General features: G+C 44.2%; 1 protein-coding gene and 1 long non-coding RNA gene across 10 annotated transcripts in view; one reads left to right on the top strand and one right to left on the bottom strand.

Annotated features, from left to right (window-relative positions):
* Window positions 1–23,684, top strand: part of CDH18 (cadherin 18) — an 896,981-nt gene that overhangs the window by 396,018 nt on the left and 477,279 nt on the right. The gene's annotated exons all lie outside the window — the stretch shown is intronic.
* Window positions 5,068–21,823, bottom strand: LOC128322538 (uncharacterized). Of its 3 annotated transcripts, XR_008305765.1 has the most exons (4): window positions 21,629–21,823; window positions 17,114–17,213; window positions 9,132–9,221; window positions 5,068–7,019 (listed from the first exon to the last, which is right to left on the bottom strand). It is a non-coding gene; the product is annotated as an uncharacterized LOC128322538 (long non-coding RNA). The 3 variants fall into 3 exon arrangements; XR_008305763.1 differs by lacking the exon at window positions 9,132–9,221; XR_008305764.1 differs by lacking the exons at window positions 9,132–9,221; window positions 21,629–21,823 and adding an exon at window positions 20,687–20,796.

The raw sequence follows: 23,684 nt of genomic DNA, 5'->3' as shown, positions 1-23,684 counted from the left end.
CACCCCTCTCACACACACAAACTGTGGAAATAGGGAAACCACCAGCTAGATTAAGAGCAGCATCCTCACTTTGTTAATCAAGATACCAGTCAGTGGTGATTGTTTTTCTGCTTGCCGAGTTCTATATTCTGCACATTTCCATGGTTTGCAGCTTTTAGTTGTTTTGAAGCTTATGTATTGTTGTTACTATTTCATTTTTTAAATCTTAATCTTGCATTCTTAGTTTTTAATTGATTAAAAGCCACCTTGAGGGCCTTTATGAGAATGAAAAGGTGGTATATAATAAAATAATACAAATAATAGAACAATAAAAGGGGCGACTAAGTGGCGAAAAGCATGATATACTTTCAGTGCTCTGGGTTCACCACAGACATGAACTCATTTGGTCACCTTAGATAAGCCACTTTTTGCTCAGCCTCCATCCAAACAGGTGGATAATGCTGATCCATCTAACATGGCTGTTTTATGAGTTTCTGTGATAATAAACTAGTTCACATGATTGAATCTGCATAGGAGAAGCACCCAGACAGAGTAGGAGAGCCAGGTGTACTCCCAATTGGCAATCATGTGAACTCAAAGATCATGTAGGAGAAGGGGACATTGATCATGTGGGAGAAGGGAACAGGTCAGACAGTGTTTCTGCTATCCTCAGTAACATGCTGGGGAGAGAATCTGGGTAGGATGTGCCTGTCCAACCCAGCTCCCGCCTCCAACACAATCACTCTCCCCTCCTCCTGCCTTGATCTTGGAGTTCACATGACTGCCGATTGAGACCGCACCTGACTGGACACTCCTTCTACCCAGATTTTGATGATGTCAAGAAGCCCAATCATTCCTATTGCCTTTGTACTCTAACCTTCTTCCATGGATCTCAGTATACAGCAGGTTAATGGATTAAAAGCCACCTTGGGTGCCTTTGTAAGAATGAAAAGGTGGTATATAATAAAATAATAATACATCAGGTTGATTAAAAGCTACCTTGGGGGCCTTTCAGGTTATTCCCATTTTATCCTCACAGCAACCTGAAGGGCAACTGAAGCTGTGACATAGTAACCTGCCCAAGGCCACCCAATGAGTAGCATATTAATGGGGACTTTCAATCCAATGTGAGTTTTCAACATCAATTTGCCCACTAAAAAGGACCCTGGTCATCTGCAGGAGATCCTATATGCTGCAGAGGACATTCTAAGGTGTAGAATCTGTTCACATGGTACACTGGCTAGGCCTTTTGGCTCTCAGAATCACCCCACATGAACTGAGAATACTTTGTAGTGATGGTCAAGCTGTCTTTCAAGGAGGTTTGTCAGCCATTACAGGCATACCTTGTTACTTGCCTACAACCGCGAGTAACGAAACTGTAAGTAGCATGTCGTTACAATCGGGGGGGAGGTTCCTGTGGGGGGGGGAGTTTTTTTAAAACATCAAACACAGCAAAAATTACAAAAAGTGAGTATCATGCTATGCTCGGTGGGTGTCCATGTACCCAGGAATGCCCACCAAAGCAGCCAATCTAGCCAGATTTCCACAAAATATTGTGGGGGGGTTGTTGTTGTTGTTGTTGTTGTTATTTTACAGATTAGCCACAAAATGGCTCCTTGTCATAAAACGGCAGCTGGAAATGACCTCGGAGGTCATTTCTGGCCAACTCCAACCCATGGATAAGAGAAATTAACCTCTTTTTTGCCAGGGTTTTCTCGTGTATGCCAAAGACAGGTGTCAATCACCTGAACCCAGATGTGCGAAACTGTGGATAGTGAATTCACATATAGCAAGGTCCACCTGTACTGATTTTCTTATTAAAGAACCCCAGTAAGCTTCTGAGGAACCTGAGACTTTGAAAACCTCAACATTACACCACACTGGCTCTTGTGCATTAAACACTCTGAATATTCTAGAGCACTACATAATTACAAGGTGGTGTTGTTCTGTCCTGTTCTTCCCTTTGTAATCTAATATGTCCCAGTTCAGTAGCCATATGAGATAAAAGCATGGCCATCTATCTATCATTGTTATCCCACTTTCCAGGCAAAAATTGCCTCCCAAAGTGGCTCACACAGCAATTAAAATTCAATACACAGTGCTACTGGCAGGTGCTTTACAGAAAATGAACATAAGACGCAGTCCCTGCCCTCAGGCTTACAAACGAAAAGACAAGACACACAAGGGGAATGGAGGGATAAGGTAGATGGGGGAGATCAGTTTGACAATGGCAGAACAAAGAGGCCTATCAAGCATTTAAATCTAGTTGGGGCCAGGCTGATGTTCTCTTGCTGCTGGCATTCTTGCTGAGTGTCCTTCCCCTCACCTCTCTAGTCACAGGGCAACTGACAGCTGAAATCGAAGAAGAATGGGGGAAAGAAAGCTCATTCCAGCTGCTAATGAAGTGTTCTGTGAATCTTGCATACCCTTCTATCAACCATCAGATGTTCATCAAACATAATTGCAATGATATAAAGGATAAATGAAACCCCCTCTTCGATAAGTTTTGCTAATCTTATGGACTTTCACTTTCCTCAAAAATTCTATAGCTGTTAACCTCAACTAGACCCTTCCGATTCATCCTAAATTCAATGACAACTTTAATTGTAGGTCTAGTGCTTCCTTTCCTTTGGGGTATGTGCAGCAGCCATAGAGGCGCTTCATATGATACATGTGAAGCACCTGAGGGGGTTCTGCTGAGAAGGTTCTGTGGGGCTTGGCCTGCTCTCCCCACAGACAAGCAGCCACTCGTAGCTGGGTGGCCAGATCGGCTGCCCACACAACTGTCATGGAGCCAGCAGGGGCTGTGGGGAATGGGGGCCACGTGGCCCCTGGAAGTTCCAGGATGCCCTGCGCAAGTGCATGGGGCATCCTGGAGAGACCCCCACCCCCAAGCCTGGGTGGCTGCTTGCAGATCGGTCGAGGGTCTATTCATGTGTCAGCGTGCATCGCGGCGACACACAAGCAACGAAATGAAGTTAACAGAGCGCTTGCCCCATTAACCTCATTTAATGGGAGAGTGGTGTAGGCAGGCTAGCTGCCTTGGGAGCACTGGGCTCACCTGCAAACCCGGTGGTTCCCACGACCACTGGAAAGTGGCTCCCTTAGCTCGCTTTCCAGTGATCGTGGGAATAGCTTCATAGTGTTGTTAGCTTTCATTTCTAACCAGAGGTGATTTAGATACTGATATCCATGGTTGAAAAATCAGTGGGGGCGGGTAGTCATTGGTGAGGCCTGGTAGTATTACTGTTCTCTGCATCTTCATTCAGGAAAAAAGCTTCCACATGAATTGGGCTTTATACAGATATAGCCTGCTGCAGCTAGCAAACCATTGTGACTGCAACCAGAGTGTCATCACAAAAGTGTCCTTTGTTTGTTGTATCTGTGTATTCTTGGTTCATGTGGAGATGCCATTCACTGCAGGGTTCACATGGGGAACATAAATGGCTAGCAAACATGTGTAAAACAGCAGCTGGTCATGAATATGTCACATTAACAGCGAGAAAACCGTTGCCATCTATAAAGTGTAAAAACTGTTGACATCTATAAAGTGTAAATACTGTGGGTACACATCACTTGATAAATAAAATGTTGTAATTAACCATGATACCTAATATGAAGAGTATGATTAGAACATTTTTTAAAGAACATAGGAACCTGCCATATACCGAATCAAACCATTTACATCAATAAAGGAGCAGAGCCAGGCTGGTGGCGGCCCATGTGCGGCCGCCGTCATGGCCCTCTGCCCCCCACGTCTGACATCAGACATGCCCAGCTAGCCATGCGCCCGCATCTGATGTCAGACATGGGGGCGTGGCCTCCCTTCCGAACAGGGCTGCACAGTCCCGTCTGGAAAGGAGATCGGCCTGTGCTGCTTTGAGCAGCATGGGCCAGAACGACTCTCCCTGCCTTAAAGGCAGGGAGAGCCGTTCTGGCCATGCTGCCAATGCAGAGAATCTGCAGGTTTGCATGCGGAAGGTTCCAAGTTCCCTCCCTGGCATCTCCAGACAGGTTTGAGAGAGATTCCTGCCTGTGATTACAGCTCCCTGTGATTACAGCTTGGAGAAGCCACAGCCAGTCTCTGCAGACAATATTGATCCAGGGGCGGAGTCACCACTGGGCGAATGGGTTCATAGAACCCGGGTTGCGCCCAATCAGGGGCCATGAGAACGGCCCCAGACATGCCCCCCGTGTCTGATGTCAGACATAGGGGCATTATTTCGGGGGGCCCTTGCGGCCCCATTTGGAGCTGAAATCAGCCCACTCTGCATTTGCAGCGCAGGCCGATCTCTCTCTTAAATGGGGCCACGCAGCCCCATTTGGAGCTGAAATCAGCCCCGCTGCATTGGTAGTGAGACCAGGAGTGGCTCTTCCTGCCTTTAAGTCAGGGAGAGTCACTCTGGCCAAGCTGCCAATGCAGCGTGGGCTTATTTCGGCTCCAAATGGGGCCGTACAGATTCTCTGCAGATTCTCTTCCCAGCAGTAGAACCTGCAGATTCTCTTCCCAGAGTGGTCCCTTCCATTAAGGGGAAACTCTTACAGTGTTCACATGTAGTTTCCCATTGAAATAAAAACCAGGGTGGGCCCCACATAGCAAAGGGAACATTTCATGCTTGCTAACACAAGACCATGTCTCCTGCAACTAATTCCCTAGAGAATATGAGCAGTTATTTGGATATAGGGTTCACGACTTCGCTGTCGTGACCCCGCCACCTGTTATGATCTTCTGGAGAGGTCCTGTTACAGTTGCTGCCAACTCATTTGGTGGTATCTCGGGGCCGGGCCTTTTCTGTGGCTGCCCCAGGGCTTTGGAATGCATTCCCTGCTGAAATAAGACCATCTCCTTCTCTGTTGGTTTTAGGAGAACCCTGAAGATGTACCTGTTTTCCCAGGCTTTTAACTGAAATTTTAATTTAAAAATTTAATGTGTTTTTATCTATTGTGATTTTTATCTGTTTTATGCATTTTAAAAGTTTTATATTTTATATTATGTTTTAATTTGTACACCACCAAGTGATTTCTGTATCAGGCAGTATAGAAATTCAATAAAATAAGCAAGTAAAGTAAGTAACTAATAAAATAAAATAAAATATAAGACTGTACATTTTTATTTCTAATTACATGTGTGAATTTCAGAGTGCTCTGTTGCCAGGGAGCTGTTGGAGACCTTATATGGTTACTCTTTTTGAACCCCAAGACTGAGGATAATATTTTGTTTGTTTCATAAGTTCTCTCAATGCATTTGTCTAGAGATGGCCAACTTGGCATCCTGTGGGCTGATGATGGCCCCTGAAGCAACTTCATGTGAACCCCAGTGGCCTTACTAAATTTTAATAAAGTGTGCTTCCCACCCCACTCCCACTGTGCTCTCAGTTCCCACTTGTAATAAAAAAGAAACGAGTCTTCCTGTATTTCTTAGAAACACAATGGGGCTATCCTCACGACCAGCAAAAATCAGGCTAGGAGAGCCTAGCCCGATTTTTTGCTGGTTGTGTAAACCACCAGGCTCACCAGGCCCAGTGGTTTACAAGCGGGTAACCTGCTTAATTGCCCCTGCCCTTAGCCGAGGTTAGTGGAGCAAGTGGCATGACAACTCATGAGTAGACCCCTGACTGGGAAGCTAAAAAGCAGCCTCCCGGCTCAGGGGCTCTCCAGTATACCCTTTGCGCTTGCGCAGGGTATGCTGGAGTTTCTAGAGGTCGTGCAGCCCCTGATCCTCCCAGCCCCCTCTGTAACAGAGCTGGCAGTCGTGTGGGCGCCTGGCTCATGTGCTAATCCACTCCAGGCTCTTCTCACTGATCATGAGAAGATCCTCAATGACATTCATCACATGTTCTGGAAAGGCAAAGCAGGTGCTCTTCTACTGATCTACATGAGAAAGGTCATATTCTCTTGAACACTTCACTTTTCATGTAGACAGTCCAGAAGTCAATACCTGGCATCTTCATTTAAATGGCCTGAGATTACAGGGCTGCCAAAGAGACTTTTGTCTGAAATATTTTAGAGCAGCTGCCAGTCGAAGTACACAATAGCCGTCTAGTTGCAGCATTGCTTATTCAATTTTAAACAACTTTATATGTAGATATCTAAAGGACCACTGCCAATTTTCCTCTTGATATATGTCAGTAAGCACATTTGTTCTACAGTTCTCCCCACAAACATCAGCTACATACCACCCATGCACATGAGCTCAATTCCTGTGAAGCACTTACTACTAAGGGATGCCAACCGTATCACAAAGCGTGACTATCTGTGAGGGGGTTGGATTGTTCGGGCATCTGGATATCATGTTCTGTGCTGAGATGATGGTCTGGAGCCAAGAGCCAAGAGAACCACTCAGCAGGAGATGTGAAGTGTTGTCCATAGCAGCCATGTGTCAGAACCCAGTTGTCAATACGAAGGAGTACACAAGGGTGTGTTGTCAAGGGAAGGGTGTGTGACCGAGACTGTGGCCAAGGGTCAGAAGCCCAGAGTCTAAATGGAACAGCATAGAGGAGCAGGTGAAAGTGTGGCCAAGGGAAATGAAGGGTCAAAAGCCAGGAGACAAGACAAAGAAGGAACATAGGTGCTTGAAAACTCTTGTTGCTTCAGCAACTGCTTACTGCAGACTGAGCTCTTATATAGTCTGGCTGCTGGTTACAGTCTGTAGCTCTGCCCCCTCTTCCAGAGACTGTGGCTGTTGAAAGGGGTCAATCCCTATTCCTTAATCACAGTCTCCTACAAAGAGGAGGCGATTCTTCAACCCCTGGAGAAGGATCAAAGTTGTCTTCTGTGTCAGAGGATATGGGAGTATCCTCGGGGCAAGGCATGGATGGAAGCTCTTTGGGAACAAGTGTCTCTTTGGTTTCCTCATCCTCAGAGCTTTCCTCACTGTGGCTGGTGATATACCTGGTTTCCAGAGGGGAGCCTCAGGGCTATATTGTGCAGGTGTCTCCAGGGGACTCAGAGTCCAGGGTGATGCCTCATCCTCTGAGCTCTCACCCTCTGCTTCTGCATGGTGTGGTAGTGGGTTTGGGCCCATGACATTGGACCAGTATCTAGGGAAAAGAATTGCCACTTGAAATTACAGAAGTTATAACATGGCAAAGTTATGAATAAATACTGATAAATTCTACCCCATCACTTTCTGTAGACAGAACTCCAGTGATTACGTATGTAAAATGAAGTCAGGATGCTGAAACTGATAGTAGGGAAGTCAGGTTTTGAGCTGATCTCTGCAGTTGCCCCTTTAACAGAGGTTTGATTAGCAGGAAAAAGTGCTCAGCTCCATGCTATAAAAAGTTTCAATCACTGATTTTGCATATCATATCCCTGTTACAAACACAAGGGCGGGCCAAGCCATTTGTCTGGCCAGTTGGCAATGCTAAGTGATAGCTAAGCTCACTATGGTTTAATAATTCATTTTCTTACTCAAATGGGGTTTGTGATGTTGTTGAATGTTCAGTGTTGCCATCCAAGCATTCAAAAGTCATCATTTAGGCCTCTGAAATACTACAATTAGTGAAACTTCAATGTGTTCCCTCCCCCCCCCCCACCGTTTTGTGCTTTTGTGCCTAGTTATAATTATATTGCAACTTTCCTCTGTAACTCAAGGACTATTCCAGAGATTTATTTTTTTTAAAAGACCCACATTATTATTCACATAATCAAGTTGAATAATCACCTAATGATTGCTCACCTAATCATCAGATTTTGGTATCTGTTGTAAGAAAATGATTACACGATGATGCACTAAACATTATGGGTTGTTGCTCTGTTCATTGTGAAGATGTTAATTCCACACAAATGAAAGGAAGACATAATCCTAGCCAAGCCACACTTTATTTTTAATCATAGCTGATGATACAAAAATGTTTCCCATTACTATAGATTCATCCTCATATGTCTGAAATGATGAGAAAGAGTGTACATACAAATCCTGCACAAGAAAGGCTTTGTATACTGCTTTACTGACATGACCTTATCTCTGATCAATAGGGCTGCCATCTTTTGTTTCTCCTGTCAAAAACTGTGTGATTTTCACAGAATCACACAGACACCTTTTTTTCAGAGAAGCATTAAACATCAGTTTAATTTCCATCTTCAGGCAGCAGTTAAAAGCATAGAATCCCTGCCACCAAAAAAAAAAAAAAAAGTGGTAAACTTCCTTACTAGTTGAAACTGAAATAGGTCAATAAGAATTTAGTGATGCTAACTTTGTTTTTTGAAACAATAGAACTTAGCTGGAGCAATTTGGTACAGTTAGAGCCCGGGCTTGACTGCCCATGAGAACCACTCGGATCCACATGGATCTTGGCAGTGCTGTGGTGCTAAACCCAGTGCTGCACCCTGGCTCGGAGCCAAGGTTAAGGGAGCAAATGTGCCCTTAACCTCAGCTTCAGGATCGTGTGTTAGTGCAAGCTGCTTGCAGCTCCTGCTGACACAGAGTCAGGTGCCTAGAGTGCCCATCACCAGGCGAAAATCCCCAGTGCACTGCACTTGGCACACGGTGCACTGTGGGATTCATGGAGGCCAGGAAATGAATCCCGGCCTCTGTTTACCGGCACAGCCAGGAGCAGCACAGAGAGTCATCCACATGGCTTGCCCATCACCAGGGGGTTGGAGCGGACATCTGAGAGAAGGTAGGTTGGACCCTGCCTCCCCCGCTCCCAGCCTGCCTGTGCATGAGTGTGGCTGTGTGAATAGCCCCTTTAGAGTAAAAGGGAATAACTGGTGCTGAATAGTGATGTTGCTGAATGTTATACTTATCCACTTTGGAATGTGAATTCACATGGTTTGTAATGCTTATGTGTATTACGTACTGAGCATCATTTCTCTCAGACACGCTTCTTCCACTTTGAATGTAAAATGAGACTTTGCATATTTGTGGAATGTGCTTTTAGTTTATTTTTCTCTTGAGTTGTGGACACTAATTACAGCTCAGACAGAGCTGAGTAAGGGCCCCCAAAGGGTGCAAATATATTTAACACCAAGACGTGTGAGAAGAAAGTTTGTTTCCCCCACTTTAAAGCTAAAAAGCAGACATGAAGGAAGCAGAGGCTATGAGAGAGCTAACAGCAAATATATATTAAAAAGCCTTTGCTGTTTGACTTGGGGAGCTTCCCAGGATTTGTTAAAACAAGTACAGTGGCTTTACAGATCTTCCTTACTGTACATGTCTCTCCCACTTCAAGCTCTGGAGTTTTGCTAGGTTCAACTATAGTTCTCTGGAGCCTTAAAAATCGCCCTTTTCTCGGCGCCTAGGAGTCAAACAAAAATAATATGTAAAACATTAAGGCAGTCTGATGCAATGCAACTGATAGGAATCCCTGCTTCCAGGCACACTCCTACTCCTAGCAAAAAGTAGGGAACACAATGACCTCCCTACAGTGCTCCGGGAGACCAGGTGTCCTGCTGGAATTCTGAGTCAGGGCCTGGGTGGCAGAGGCTGGGAGGAAATGCCAAGGGGAAGAGCAGAGGCAGCAGATGGCTGAAGAGGGGCCAGCTATGCAAAGCCACTTGAGAGGAGGAGAAGGCTGGGCGGCGATGGAGCCAATTGGTCCACGGTGGGTGTGCTCCTGACAGCAGCAGTCTGTTTTGGTACTGTCATGGTCAACTGAGACCCAAGTGAGGATTTTGGAGACTGCATGCATGCTTCTTCCTAACTCCTTACTCAATTGCACTCAGAACCTCTTGTCTAGGCAGCAGGACAGGCCCAACTGGGCATGCATAGACAAGTCAATGCATCTCTTTGTTCCATCAGCGTCCAGCTGGAAGCATGTTGGGAGGTGCTGTTGGGACTCCAGCAGCACTATAGACAGGTCTTTGTGTTCCCTACTTTTTGCTAGGAGTAGGAGTGTGCCACCTTTCCTTTTCTTTCTTTCCTCCCCCTCCCAACAGTGAACCATAAGAAAGGGGCATTTTATTTATTGGGAAGGGGACTTATATTACTTGGGGGTATTAATTCAACTTTCATGTGTTTTCTCTGTACATTATAACTGGGGGGGGAATTCTGGACTATTTTTCCTTCTTTATAAATTGTTAGCAATGTGCTTGCTTGTGATTCTGAAGTAGTGGGGGAATCCTGTATTATTATTCTTTTTTAAAGGTGTTTTTTTTAAAAAAATGTTGTTTTCTTGGCATTCTTAAGAGGGGGAAAATCCTGGATTCGTTCTCCTTTGTTTATGGTTGATGGCAGCGGGGGGGAGGGGAGATGGGAGGGAGAAATCTAGAATTAATTCTGCTGTTTTAAAAATGCAGGAAAAGGTTTTTCCTTAGTGGTTCTTATCTTGGGGGAAAGTCTTCTTTAATACTAGGGGAAACATTTCTTTTATCTAGGATCTCATTACTGACTGCAAATCCAGCCAATAGGAAGGAGTTAATGAGGATCTCAGTTCTATGATAGCTAAATTAATATTGTCTTAATTTTGCCAATGATGTATTCCACACAAGCAACTGTACACATACAGTGGACTGGAGGCAGAAATCCACAAGACCCTTGTGATGAAATGAGAGATAAAAGATTAAAAAGACCTCAAAGCTTATCAGACTCTGACTAAAAACCTCTGTTCTATATTTGCAATTACAATCACACTAATAAGAGCATACAGCCTGCTGGGTCAAACTAACTGTTCATGCTAAGCATGTTTAATCAGAAGTGAGTCTCACTGTTTTCTGTTGAAATTACTCTCAGGTAAGTGTGTTTATGATCCCAAGGGCACCATCTTGTTTCCAGTGGAAGGGGTGGCAACAAAATGCTTTCAGGAAGTTCGCTGAAGGCATCAACTCTCCCAAATGTCGTCAGCATTGGAACATGAGCTCCCATTCCTAACCAGATATGATTTATGCATATATAAAGCATTATCCATGTACATGGACTTTGCAAGAGTGGCTTATAAACTAGAAACAGCATGAAGAGAACCCACTTGATTACTGAGCTTGGTGTAGGGGTGTCTTCAGTGTGTATGTGTGTGTCGGTGTCTGTCTGTGTTACTGGCTCTGTTCCGTGCCCTTATAAATTGATATCAGGGCTTGAAGGTTATGCCTGAAACATAAACAGAGCCTTCCGTTTCCTGCATGGCTTCTCTCTCCTCTGTGTGCCCTAGTTATGGACTATAGGGTGCTGTGAACCTTGCACAGTTCTTTCTGGCTGGCTTCTCTCTGCTGTGCAGCAGTGCAGTTCTTTCCCCATCCCAAGCATGTGAGGAGTTTCCTCCAAAATGCTTTTCTGTCCCCTACAAATGTATATTTCTCCCCCTGAAGAGAAAAACTGAGGCTGGGCATGCCAAATAGTCTGGGAAGGGAAGGGAAAGTTCTATTTCTCTGGGCATGGGTGCTAACATCACCCCACGCTTCACTGGCTTGGTAGCATGGCTTATTAGTGCCTCACTTGACTGGAATCTTCCATCTTGTCCTAATTTTGCTTTAGACAGCAAAATGTCTTGGTTGGCCCTGACTCCAAGGAACGCTGAATTTAGCTGGGGGCTAATTTAAGCTGTGCTTAATTTAATAATCAACACTCCCTTTAATTAATTGTGAAGTGTTGCAATTTAGTAGTAGAAGAGAAAATTTCATTAAGTGTCCTGATTAGGACAAGAGCACTAATATAGTTGCAGAGGTTATGCAAATTTGGCTCCTGTTCAACATAAATTATATACCTAGACACATTTGAATAATGTGCAAGATTTCACTAAAACTAAAGAAGGTGCTGCAATTCACATAGTCATTCTGTATTTACATTTCTTGAAACTATCTTCCTTTTATCTAGTGAATTAAAGTGAACCATCACAATGATTTACAGCTGATTTACACATGCATGTTCAACACTCCCTGACTGCAGTGTCAAATGGCCACTGACATTTGTGAATGGCCATCACAGATACAACATTAGAGACAGAACTTTAATATAAATTTAAATTCAGTGTTTTTTTCATTTCTTAGGTCATGCATTTAGGTTCACGTCATTACTGAGAATGATTTGTGATTACACTGCATGCGTGAACTGACCCTGAATGTATGTATTAATAGAGTCAACTGGAAGCACTGTGGTAAGGTGATGTGAGTTGGTGTGTAGGTTCTGTCTGTGATGTAATATAGAACTGTGATGTCTCTTTCATAGGAGGAGCTGGCAACATAGCAGTTGATCTCAGATCCTCTCAAGGACATATTTTAGATATCCCTCCATGGGGCTTAAAGAAAGCAAACACAGATAGTATTAGTTAAGCCTATACTCTCAATATCATCTGTCTCTCAGCACCTGGAAGTCCTTTATCCAGTGTATTCAGCACTTAGTTCTGTTCAGCTACACACACATTTTTGTCCATCCTTGGATTTTAAATGCCAAATGGGCACACAACTACAGAAGTGTCTAGCTCATCTCCACAGTAATGCCAGCATAAAAAAGCCATGGAAGAAAATATAATGTTATTCATAAGAACATAAGAACAGCCCTGCTGGATCAGGCCCAAGGCCCATCTAGTCCAGCATCGTGTTTCGCACAGTGGCCCACCATTCTACACTCACGTGTTACTTTAGTAGGCTCATAGATGTGCCACATAGATGTTACACTTTGTGTGCCACACATGCTGTTTCCTTTGTGTAACCATGCATGCTATTCTATTTCTTAGAATATGGCTACAAAATTGTCAAACTTTAGTTTTTTGCTCTATCACAGTTTCAGAAGCTTATGGGGGGGGGTGTTCCCCACTATATTAATAAAGATAGAGCAGAGTTTCTGTACAGCCCCCATGCTTCAGTCCTTGTGGCGTGTTCCATTAGTAACCCATTCCCATGTGAGTGCAACCCCCGTGTGCAGAGGCATCAACATAGGGCTCAGTAGCAACATTCCACCCTTTCCTGCTCAAGTAATGAGTTCAATTAACTTGCATCCAGCCAAGAGGAAGGGTTTCATGGAGATCTGGGAGACATACATTTAGACAGTTGCAATGTCTATCAGTGGCCATAATTGGCTGATTATCACTTCCAAAAGCCATTATAATATTCAATATGGTTACGAAACGATGGCTGTAAAAAATGAAATGGCAAAATAGAAGGGTAACCTACAATGATACAATGAAAACTATGAAATATATTATATTCCAGACAAAATATACCCCAAAAGTCAGTAGGGCTAAATGGTTCAAAGAGTTCATATATCTGTGCACAAGACAATTTAATTCACTTCACTGTGCTCCATAGTTATATGGAGTGGTTATATTCCAGATGCTCTGGATCTCACTGTGAACTTGAATCCAATAAAAAATAAAATGTCACAAAAGTCTTTTATCCCTTCCTCTCAGAAGTGAGGTTGTGACCTGGATTTTCTGAAGAAAAATGATTCTCAGTTAAGTTCATTCTGTGTTATTAAAATAGTGATACACTCTGTGAGTTTATGATAAATTGCAAAGTCTTCTTGCTTGTATCATCTGCTTATTTTATGAAAAATATCTCAGAATGATGAAGAGTCTGCATGTAAAGCTTCTTTTTCTTTGCTTTTTAACCTGCCCCCAGCCCTTAACACAATTATCATTCTATGGTATGGTAAACTATGTAAAATGATATTTTAAGATGATTTGTCATGAGAACGAATAGCGTCTATGTCTATTAGAGGATAGATATAATTGAACAACTATGTCCAATTTTCTCTGCAATCACTTACTATATATCATTTGATTCAAATGAGGAGGCTGAACTGTAAAATGCTAAAGTACTGACATGTGCTTCAAGGCATAATAAGCTTCAAGTCACATTTGCCAAAATGAACTAAATCTAAAAATAAGGTATGCTGAGTCAACAAGGGGACTGATTTAAAGCTAGTAATTTGTGACTCATCGCAGGCTATCACATTATATGTTATAGAAGTTATCATCTTACTAGCTTGACATGGCCTTTTCAATAAATGCCCTTGTCAACACATTCCACATTACGCTTTGCTAAGATTTCTTCATGGTTTCCTTAGACTCATCTGGAACTGCCAACAAAAAGGTGACTGGCCTGCTTCAAGTACAAAAATGTCCATGAGAGAGACGGATTTTTAGAACAGTTTACAGATATAGATGCTTGGCATATCCTTACCCAGAACCAGCAACAGGGCCAACAGAAGTCTTTTAATTCTGCAGTTGTTTTCAAAACTGAGCATCTATATATTTATTTCACGAAGACAGTCCATGCATGGATGAAGGGGGATACGTCACAGAAATCTTGCGATAGCTGCGGAACCCTTGCAAGGAACTCTCGCGGAGAGGCAGGGGAAGAAGCAAACTGTCCCAGAAGGTTGCGGGGCGGGTGGCGAGGGGGTTAGGGTTAGGAGGAAGTGGATGGCCGACAGACAAAGTGGCCGCCGGGCTGAGGAGTAGGAGGGGGTGGCGGGCCCTGGCCTGGCCACTGGGAGGAGCGGGGAGAAAGGGGGGGCAAGAAGCACCCGGCAGGGAAGGAAAGCGCTGCCGGAGGACGGGGATGGAAAGTTGAGAGGAGGCAGGTGGCAGAGCCGCACTGCCGAGAGGAACCTGGCCGGGCGGGTGGCAGAGCCACGCCACACCCAATGGGGAAGGAAAGTGCTGCTGGGCTGGCGGGCAGGGAGGGAAAGGTGAGAACAGGTGGGGAGCCACGCCGCGCCCGGCAGGGAAGGAAAGCACTGCCAGCAGGCAGGGAGGGAAAGGTGAGAGGAGGCAGGCGGCGGCAGGGGGAGGAAAGCGTGGCGACAAACTAGTGGTGCAGATGCTATGTGCAAAGTCTGCTAATTTATATATTAATGCAGACCCAGGGGAGGCTTAAAAAAGAACATTTTGACGTGCATAAGTATGCAGAATAGCTCATAAATACAACAATACTCACAGCAACAAGACTAAAAGAAAATGAATATAATGTCCTTCCCAGGGTTGTTGTTTTTTAATGGCACTTAGGTGCTGGACCCCTGTAGCTGTGAACAGGCGAAAAAATGAAAAGCATGGAATATAAGATGCTTTCCATAGGTCATTTTGCTATGGATGTGCACAAACATCTTTTGTAATGTGATTCAACCTTTAATCAAATGGCGGGGTGGGGGGATCGATTCATTGAACCAGCTGGCCATAACAGGCCAGTTCAATAAATCAAACTGGAAATACATGAAAAATTCATGATTCCCCCCTAGAGAACAATGGGGAACTCTTATCACCCCATTGTTCCCCATGGATAGATCCTAGAGACACCAATGTGGGTTGGGTGGTAGGGCATGACCCTACCTACCTACCACCCAAGCAATCCACAAAGCAATGGGGCAATTTTAAATAATTTATTTGAATTATTATCTGGGTCAGTTAGTCACTGACCTACTAACCTGGCCATAGAGAACACCTCATTCTGGACGTGGTTGGTGAGACAAACTGTCTGGCAACTGTCACCAAGCCTGGCCAGAATTGGTGGCGCATTGCCCCAAACTGGACTGGCTCCGTCTAGCAGCCTGCCTCCAGCTCCTGCAGATACTGCAGCACACACTGCTCAGCAGTGCTACAGGGCTTGATGGGCTCCTCCCATACCTCTGGCAAGGTACCCCCTCCATGAACCACCAGGTGGAATGCGGAGGTGGGATATCACACTGCTGAACAGGGAAGCAGTGTTAATAGTTCTGCTGCCAGGGGTGCACTGCACACTAGTAGGCACTCCAGCACCCTCCACTTGGTTCCACCCCAGTCTCCTATCCTTAGCTTGCCTAACTTCTACAACCAGGAGGCCCATCCACCTGGGCAGCTAGTCAGGGGAATTCGCTTTGCCCTTCATCCTTGGGTCACATAGGCAGGACAAAACACTCTCTGCCAATTTACTCAAGGGTGTCCTGAGCTGATCCACCACTCCAGTCCTCAACTAACCTGCCAAGGCTATTCCTTCCTCAGTGGTCAGTGTGGTCTGGAGTTCACTCATAGTCTTCTCAAGGAGAAGAGCAATGGGCAAAGCCTGGCTCATTGTTGCTGTCTGTGGCAACAAAGAACAGCAGTGCCTAGTCCTGGTTGAATATGTTGCACACTTCCAAGCCACGCCTCCTTGCCAGGGAGTGGATGTCCGGCTCTTGCTCCTGCAGGAGCCAGAGCAAGAGAAAGGCAATCTTTATTTATTGGGTGATTCAATTCACAAATGAAACTGGGAATCACCCCTGATTTGTGGTGAATCTATTTGCTAGCTGATCGATTTGCACATCTCTATTTTTTGCATCCTTTGAAATGGAAGTTCTTGCATCAAAAACCAAACATTATTAAAGTTGGCGCAAACTTTTAAATCATTTTAGCAAACTTTGGAAATCCCATTAGAGGACTGGGTTGTGTATTTTATTACTGAATAGAGAAAAGCATAGGAATGTTATAAATGAGAGTAATTGCAGTTACTCTTCCAAAATATAATTTGCCATGATTTGCTGAATTATTCTTAAGAGTCATGGCATTCGCTGTAAGAATTATAAACCTTTTGTCAGTCTGAATTCAATTTTGTTTATTGCAGTGCATGAACCAATTTTAGCATATATCCCACTTTGTAAAAGATTTCAGAAAGCTTGAAAGTAATTCTTGTCCAATTCTAATATATATAGGTTTTGTTTCATTTGGGAATGAGGACTGAAGTTTTAAACTAAAGGTACCATGAGAAAGAAGAGATTTGTAAGAAGAGAAATGTAGTAACATATGGATTGGGGCTTTTGCTGTAAAAGGCAGCAAGGGGAGATGGCTGGAGGCCATTTACTCAAGGGAGCAGGAGCACTTGAGAGTGGTAGCAAAGGGAAGAAAAAGGAATTGTTGGAGCAATTGATTTAACAATCTTGTTATTTGGATTCCGTGAAATGTATTACTAAGAGCACATTCCTTGTGTAGCAATAATTATCCTAACTCTGCCAGGTTTGGGCCCCTGTGAATTAAAACATCCTGGCAGTATTATTTCACTCTTCAGGATGCTACTCAGTTGCCTTTGTGTAAAAGAAGAGCAAACTATTTCATAGCCTAAAAAGCTTCTCACTAGGCATAAGCTTCTTACAGCCTAAGCGTGAAGGTTGGGCCACTTGTCAGCTTTATGGGAACGTTACAGCTGTTATGAAAGAGCTATAAATTAAGGGAGATGCAAAATAAACCCTCATGCCACATTCAGTGTGTGGGGAAGGAGTTGGCAGCTGAGCATGAGGAACTGTAACACTTACTCTCTCTGAGCATTTCCAACCCAATATGTCAGTCATCAGAAAATGTCACAGCCGGTATCAATCTTTCAAGATTTCCACCATCAAAGATACTTTGCACCAGCTAAAACATAAAGATTATTTTGTTATGTTTGATCTTTCACAAGAGCTAAGTCATTTCTTACTTAATTTACCTAATGAAATTCCATTTAATTAGACATAGTGGCTGACATCTGGGCTAACAAAGCATGCACAGTATTAGGGTCTGCAGGGACACAGCAGGAATCCTTGTGCAAAATTCCCCAGTCCCCTCACTGTTGTGCAAGAGTACTACGACTTACAAGCATTAATAGAAACATGTCGCCCTAAGTAATTGTTAGCACTCATAGGTGCTTCCAGAGTGCATGTAATGCTCGGTCATAATAGCATTCTCACACAACAGCATGGGCAAGAGTTGAGAGAGTTGTACAAAGGCTTCTGCTGAGTCCCCACAGACCCGACTAATGTGCATGTTTCATTAGTTAGGATGTCATCCAATAGAATCAGTCACTTCTTGTCTGGCTAATTGTTTCTGTTTGAGAAATTCAACTGAGAAATAACCACAAGTAAGCATGATACCAACCTAGATGCACATTGGTATGATCTGTCAAGGCAATTTTAAGTTATGGAAGTATGGAAACTTTCTGAGGAATTTTGTGTGTCTCCTTGGAACTTTGGATATTTCTCCTAAAGAAGAACCTCCAAATTCACTTCACAATTTTAAGAACATACCAAGATCCCTGCCAGATTAGAACTCATCCAATCCAGCATCCTGTTTCCTACAGTGGCCAGTTAGATGCCTCTGAGAAGCCCACAAGCAGAAATGTTTCTCCTGCCACTGCTCCCCTGCAACTGGTACTCAGAAGCATATTGCCTCTGTTTGGGTTTTAACCAATCTGAATAGCTGCAAACTTGTCCACCTCAGATTGCTTACTCCTAACTTCCAATCATTTATGGAAAATTTTTTGCTAACTGCCATGAGACACCATGATTGAGTCATATGGAAATATGATAGTTAGCCAGTCAGCCAGCCTGTTGATTTTAAGATTACATGTTTTTGTTAGAAGATTGGCCATTTCAATTTTGAGCTATTTTGAGTTATTTAAGAACGCTTGCATGTATGCTGTCCAAGCCCAGCTGATCATTTTTAATTTGTAGATATACTACTGAACATCATCTCAGCACTTTTATTTGATCTAGCTCTTCAAACTCCCCTCCCTGAGAAGTTCATTCACAAGAAGTTGCACTAAATCTCCTTTAGTAAAGACAGATAGAAAGCATTCATTCAGCATCTCTTCCATCTGCATATCCTTAAGGAGCCTTTCAGTACCTTGTCATCTAACCACTACCCTGGCAGGTTTCCTGCTTGATGTATTTAAAGACCTTCTTTATTCTGCTTGATGTTTTTAGCAAAGTTGTTTTTATTGTCTGCTTAAATTTTTTTGCGCCCTTTAAAAATCTGGCCTTGAACACTACTGAATAAGCTCAGGCAGGTGAGCAGTTAGTACAGATCAGGCCTCTCCTATAATGAGCTGAACTAGCCTTTCACAAGTACAACAGATTTCAGAAGCTCAAACCATTTTGGCTACCTTATCTGCCCTCACACAGCATCAACTTAGCAACAGGTTTGCCAAGTTTTGATTAATCACATACTGTTCACTGTTAGCCTGGGCAGAGTTGAGGTGGGCAAGAAGATGGAATTTGGCTGGCCATAGCTGGAAGAACAGAAATGGCTTAGTCATGGGCAGAACTTAGCAGAATCTGATGGGCTATGGGCAGAATAGAGATCACCCTGTGTGTTGAGTGTGGAGTCATGGGATAATGTAGCAGGTTATGAATGGAGGATGGGTATGATTTATCCATGGCAAATTTCGGGTAGGACCTGGTGTCACTAGGGGTGGGGACAAAAGAGGGGGGGACTGCATGTCTCTCACTTTTCAGTTGGTGCTATTGTTTATTTGCTAGAATGGGTTTGTGGATGGGGCTATAGCTTAGTGGTAGTATTACACATATACAGCCTTAGGTTCAGTCCCTAGCTTTTCTAGGTAGGAATGACAAAGACCCCTGTCTGGAATGGAGAGTCACTGCTGGTCAGTGAAGACAATACTGAGCCAGATGGACTGCAGATGTTATGACTGGGTAGAAGGCAGGTATACAGTACACGTAGTTTAACTGGTTGCAGCAGAAAAAATATGGCCATTTGACAGTCCTAGGTACTTTAATCTGGAGCTGCTCACTTGAAGCATGGTACACAGGGTCAGAGGAAGCTGCTTTGTACTGAGTCAGACCATTGCTTCATCTCACTCAGTGAGGCTATTCCCACAGTCACCCAAAAGTGGGCTAAGGGAGCCCAGCCTGCTTTTGAGCGATCATGTGCTGCAACAGGAGCCGTGCAGCTCTAGGCAGCTAACCATGTTAAATCCCCCTCCCATTAAACAAGGCTTAAGCGATCGCTCCGTTGAACTTGTTTTTGTGCTCGTGTGTTGGCCCCCATGTGTAGACACATGAGTAGACCCCCAACCAGGAAGTCTCTCCAGGATGCCCCACGCACTTGTGCGGGGCATCCTGGAACTTCTGGGGGCCGCGCGGCCCACAATTCCCACAGCCCCCGACGGCTCTGTGATGAAGCCAGCAGCCATGTGGGCGGCCAATCCAGCTGCCTAGCTACGAGTGGCTGCTCGTCTGCAGGGATAGTGGGCTAAGCCAGGGGCGTAGCAAGGTTGGAGTGGGCCCAGATACGAGATTTTAAAATGGGCCCCCCCACCAAAGTCCAGGGCCTCCGCACACCCCAGGCCCCCAAGGATTTAAGTCTGATATTCCAAAATAAGTATGCTGCCTGGAAATACATTTCACTGAATACACACACGCACACGTCACAATATATAGTGATATACATTGAGTACTATACATTTGTTTTACTTTTAATGCCTAGAACACACTAGAAAGATGAATGATTAAAATGGACCCCTTGCTGCAGATTAGCAAAGGAGACTTTCAACCATGCAGGGTGAGCCTATGTTTGTTTTCTCAGAATTCTGAACAAATTCAGTCAAGTTTGATTCCAGGACGTTTTTCACAGGAGGCTTTTAAAGCCCTTTAACACACATCTCCTCTGGAATGGAGGTGCTGCATTCACATGTTGGCCAGATTGACCCTGAAGTCCCTGCAAGTTATTGGGGAGCAGTTCACACACAAGAAAAATAAAATAAAATAAAAGCAGAAGGCATGCTTCACAGTTCTCACTCAGACCTTCTGGGTTGCAAAACAACTTGGAACATAAGTGCATTTATAAATGAATGAATGAATGAATAAAATAAATATAATACTGTTTCTTCCAGAAGTTTTTGTAATTTTCTGCCATGAAACAAGCCACTTATAGGACTTTTTGGATAGTTTTTTTTAAGCCAGCAAGCCAGCAAATTTTCCAAGCTGTTTAAAGATAAATATTCAGAGACTTCTCAGTCCCGCCCCCCCATATCAAAGCCCTATGGCAAGCAGATCCCTATATATCCAGGGAGGGGTGGGGAAGGTAACCACAAAAAGGAGTTCACACTCTACCTGGCAGCAAGGGGTCTTCTGCTGCAGAGAGCAGTGGTGGCCACTCTGGCTGCCTCCTCCTTCCTGGCTGGCTTGGGCCCTACTGGAGTTCAGGCTTCACAGAGGCCTACACGAGGCCTCCGTGGAAGCCCCGCCCACCCGCCGATCAGCTGAGAGGCGGGAGAAAAGGAGCTCTTTGCAGCCTGTCTGCTGCTCGGTTGCCGGCCAGGAGAACAAGCTGGAGAGACGGCAAACAAGCTGGAGAGACGGCTGAGGGGCCTTGGGGCTGGGCAGGGGGCAATGGGGAGTCACGTGAGGTGCCTCTGGGGGGCCCCTCCAGGCAGTGGGGCCCCCAGACAACCGTCTCCCCTTGCCCGATCGTTGTTACGCACCTGGGCTAAGCCCACTCTCCCTGCAGAACCCTGTCAGGTTCTTCGCATGTGTTGTGTGAAGCGCCTCAGTATTTACAACACTGACCAGCAGCTACAGTTCAGTTTTACAGGCAGAGACCATTCCCAGACCTACCTGAAGATGGAAGGAATTGAACCTGGAGCCTCCTGGATGCAAAGCATGTGCTCAGCTACTGACCTGTGACTTGTCCCGACAGTTTCAGCCTGCTTTAGTAATGTGGCTGACAGGCAAGATGAAGCCAGACACTTGCAGAAATGGGGACAAGATTAAGAGGTCAGGTAACTATTCAAGCCAGTAGCAATTGTTACTTTCTGTGGCAGGGGTGGGAGTGGGGGAATATGGGCAAATGCTCACTTCAAGAGTAGGACAAATATTTAATGTAACAAGTAGCTTCTGTAATAGATAACTCCTATTGTAGAGGTTGCAGTATCTGCATTAGTTTGTTGCTAGGGATATGCAAACTGCTTGACCTCGAGCCAGACCAGGCTTGGTTCAGCTCAAAGCCAGACTAGGGTTTTGATTATTTTTTAAGTTTAAAAAAGGCAGACTTACCTCCAGGGGAATACCTTGCTGGGATCCAGGGGGCCCTGTCACAGCTATGGGGGGGTTCTTCCTGATTTACCCCTCCCCTCACTGCCCCTGGTCATTTTCTGCCCTTTACAGGCCATTTTAGGCCTGTTTCAGGCCATTTTAGGCCCTAAGGACCTGCCTGCAGGGGGGGGGCATTTTGGAGGCTGCTGTGCATGCCCAATGGATCTCTGTGTGGCCAGATCACAGACCACACAGAGGTCCATTGGGCATGTGCAGTGGCTTCCAAAATGGCTTCCATCACTGCAGGCAGATCCTTAATGGGCCTAAAATGGCCTGAAACAGGCCTAAAATGACTGGGGGCAGGACGGAAGGGGGGATATTAGGAGTCACCCTCCACCCCACCCGCCGTGGCTGTGACAGCACCCACTGGAGCCTGGCAATGGTGATAAATCCAAATTTTAGCCAGGCCCAAACCAGTTCAGACTAGAGCCAGACCAGGCCCAGCTCTAGTGTGCATAGAACCAGACCAGACCTGGTTCAGTTCGGGTATGGTTCTACTCTAACCAAACCAGATTTTCAAACCCTTGTTAGTTACATGGGAAATGTTTTCAGACAGTACATTAATTGCCTATGTAAAAATTATCTAGTTGGGCATTTGAGTGAAAATTTAGCTCACTAATTATTTTCAGTAACCTTGGGGGAGCAACTTTATCTAATTTAAACTCACATTAGCTAATTAGCATTAGCTAATGCAGGCTCACATCTTTCTCCACTGTTGTATCATGTTGTATGTTAGGCCTGTGGAAATTCTGATTTGAAAATTCAGGTTTTATCCAAAATTGTCGAGCATGAGTAAAAATCTGTAAAATTTGATCTTTTTTAAAAACAACAGACTAGTAAAGTCAGAATCAATTCTGAAATATCAAAATTAATTTTTAAATAGTTCAGAATTCTGGAATTAGCAAAATGGAATATGGTTTTTCCCATGGAGGTGAATGGGGAAATAGAAAAAGAAATCATTTAAAAATATAGGGGGCTCCTTTTAGTGAATTGGTCAGTCCCCTCATTTTCATTTTGGTGAATTTTTGAAATGTTTGTAAAAATTGTGAAATCTGGCTTGTTTCAAGCCAGAACTTTGCAAAACCTTCTGAAACATAAGAGTTTCCTTGGACTATCATCCTACAAGCATGTGGAGAAATCTTCCCTTTGCCTTCATTAAAAGGGGTACCAGCATTCCCTATTCCCCCGCTTTATATTTCTGGACTGGATGGGCCTACAGTTATGAAATCTGGCACACATGAAGTCCACATTGGAATTACACTTGTAATTCCCCCCCCCCCCAAACCATGGGTCAATCCCCTGATTTTTGGTGAATTTTTGAATTTTTTCCCTTTAATAATGGCTGGAAAAGGTGAAATATGGCTTGTTTCAAGCCAGAACCTTTTAAAAAAACTTCTGAAACTGAAGAAATTCATTGGACAATCATTTCACCCCCATGTGGAGGAATCTGGATTTTGCCTTCATGAAAAGGGGTAACAGCATGCCCCTTTTATATTTCCTGAATGGATGGGCATAGTTTTGAAATCTGGCACACATGAAGTCCACATCGGCAGAACATTGATATTTCCAATGCCCAAATGTCTAAGGATTTACAGGACAAAGTTATTATAGTTCCTGATATCACACAATCCTTCTAGCCCATATCTTACTGACCTGTGAAATAGAATTACTAGTCATTGAGACAGGTTGAAGAAGGTAACTGCACATGGGGCTGAGGATATTGGCTGGATAATACATGACAAAGCAGGGAAATAAAGATGTGAAAATTGCCAAGTCTTCTCAAGCCGTAACCGTGAAAGCACTGAAGAAGGGCATTGTCATCAATGGTGAGATCCACCATGTTGACCCATGTCTCATGAACCAAAGAATGCTTGTCTTCTTATCACTAAACACAGACTTACAGAAATCATGTGCAAATTTAAATATGAACTGGGTGGGTGACAAAATGAAAAATGTGGTTCAGTGTAGATAAGTGTAAAGTGATGCACTTAGCTTCACATATACACTGATGAGGTCT

Source organism: Hemicordylus capensis, chromosome 4 (genome assembly GCF_027244095.1).
Source record: "Hemicordylus capensis ecotype Gifberg chromosome 4, rHemCap1.1.pri, whole genome shotgun sequence".
NCBI classification, from domain to species: Eukaryota; Metazoa; Chordata; class Lepidosauria; order Squamata; family Cordylidae; genus Hemicordylus; species Hemicordylus capensis.
The sequence above is the reverse complement of the archived record's forward strand: the minus strand, read 5'-3'. Positions and strand labels throughout refer to the sequence as shown.